General features: G+C 28.9%; 1 long non-coding RNA gene across 1 annotated transcript; it reads right to left on the bottom strand.

Moving 5' to 3' along the window:
• Positions 1–463: 463 nt before the first annotated feature.
• On the bottom strand, positions 464–1,590 carry LOC126746728 (uncharacterized). The gene is made up of 3 exons (XR_007663966.1): positions 1,453–1,590; positions 967–1,050; positions 464–902 (listed from the first exon to the last, which is right to left on the bottom strand). It is a non-coding gene; the product is annotated as an uncharacterized LOC126746728 (long non-coding RNA).
• Positions 1,591–2,307: the final 717 nt, after the last annotated feature.

Genomic DNA, 2,307 nt, shown 5'->3' with positions numbered 1-2,307 from the left:
AAATGTATTAACACCTTTTTAAATATCCTTTTAAATAATTATAGCAAGGCCAAAAATAATATTATCGAGGAAGATTTATTAAAAAAAAAGAGAAAGTTGGAAAAGTTTTATGGAAAATCCGAAGTTGGAAAAAAAAAGAGAATTCGAAAATGTACTGAAGAGGCTGCTTGTTTATGTTTTTTGGTGAATGACTAATTTACCCACCTTTTCACTTGACGAACTACCTCGAGCCATAATTACCAAGACGTTTTCGCATATAACACCTTCCGTTCCTTCAAATCCTAGATCTTCAAATCCAATAATTTTGTCATATCCTGTGTCAAAACAAAGCTGGGATTTAATTGACATCTCGTCTATGCATATTATACAAAGTCGGTCTTGTTGTAGCATTGTGTTTACTTTAATTTTCAAAGATTTATAAATTGAATCATTATTTAGGCCAGGATTGCAAGATATTGTTTTAGTCATTTTTTGTAAAGACCTTTTTGTTGGTAGAGTAAAAATTTTGCTCAGAAATCTGTATCCTGAAGGACTCAAAAAATACAACCTTAACGCAAATTCTTTTAATTCTGGAGTGTACCTTCTTGCCAATGGTTTCTTATCCTTCAAAGCAGCATGTGTTTTGACAATTTGAGACACGGTCCTGCTAAGAAAATGATCGCACATATTATTAAAGTCTTCAAGGCTCCAGTTTTTGGTTGTTGATGCTTCTTTTTTAAAACTAAGTTTTCTATTCTTCCTCCGTATATGGTTGATTTTAAGTCTTAGCTTCTTTTTCCGGGGAGTGTTTCTGCTTAACGCTTCCTCTGTTTGGGTGCAGCTGGTAGGCGAAATTAGGTTTTTCAGCGTTTTTTCCTCAGAAGGAGGGGAATTTTTAAAACGGTCCTTTGAGGTATTTGGATCTAGAAAAAAAATCTAATCAACTCTTTGATAACATAAAAAAAAGCTTAATGCAATTTTACTAACCACTAGTCACACAAGAAGGCTTTAAGGAAGGCTGCGAGGTCATCATCATAGGTGCAATCAAAGACGAAGAAGCCATATTTATATCTGTTAATAGATAAAATTTAATTACCTAAGCTTAGAAAATAAGAGCAGTTTTGTTTTTGTTGAGAGTTAGATATACAGTAAATTCATCTTATGACGCAACATAGGCATTTGTGTTCAATACAAAACTTGCGTTCATTTTTAAATGGAACATAGGAATTTTAATGTATAAATATTATGGAAAATACGAAGGAAAATAAATTTTAAATAAACCTTTTATTTAAAAAAATCAAAATTATTAAATTTCTTATTTGATATTTCCTATGTTCCATTTTAAAATGAACGCAACTTTCGTATTGGAGTCAAATGCCTAATATTGCGTTATAAGATGAATTCACTGTATATGCTTTATAATGACTTGAAAAAGTTGTACCTAAATCTAAAAAAAAACTTTAGAATACTTACCAGTGGCCACATCAAAAGAAGGCTCCAATAAAGGTTGCTGTAAGGTCATCTGAGGTAAGGTCAAATTGGAAGGAGGCTTGAAAGGAGGAATTGTTACATTTGTTAAAAAATAAATATATTTATTTATTTATTTATTTAATTATTCTTAAATTATTATATTCTTACAAACTCCAAAAAAAAATTGGTAATTATACATGCAAAGGAAATTAACAATATTAAAATTAACAATTTAAGCAGAAAAAAAATACAACAAAATAATAATTAATCACTACAATCACACAGTAACGTAGTAAATAAATATGATTTAATCGTAGGTAAAAGTACTTTTAAAAAAAAAAATGATATTTTTGCTACCCTGCGTTACAACATCATGAAGTAAAAATTATTAAATTATAGCTATACCAACCTGACAAAATCACAATCTTCTTTAAAAATTGATGTGAAATATTAGTTTTACTATCATCCTCTTCTTCCACAACTTTTCTTTTAAGAGTCGGAAATAGTGTAGGGACCGCATTGTTCAACAAACATTTTCTTTCATTGCCTTGGTTGATATATTTTTTTTCAAAATGCTGCTCGCATATCTTATAATTTTTATATAGATCTGCAATCTTCGGCAATAAATCCATCCTATTGCAACTTTCCAACCAAATTTTAGCCCTAAAAATGAAATAAGTTTTGAATATCTACATTATATGTTCATATGTATTTACATGATAATATAATGCGTGTACATATTAAAAAAATTATTGAAAAATTATACATTGTGTTATTTAATTATGAGATAGAAAGAGTAAATAATTTATATTTTTTTAAATCTTTTATAGTACCTACTTACCCTCAACAGTTTAGTTA

The sequence above is a fragment of the Anthonomus grandis genome, chromosome 18 (genome assembly GCF_022605725.1).
Source record: "Anthonomus grandis grandis chromosome 18, icAntGran1.3, whole genome shotgun sequence".
In the NCBI taxonomy this organism is placed as follows: Eukaryota; Metazoa; Arthropoda; class Insecta; order Coleoptera; family Curculionidae; genus Anthonomus; species Anthonomus grandis.
This window is presented reverse-complemented; position numbering and strand designations above follow the sequence as displayed.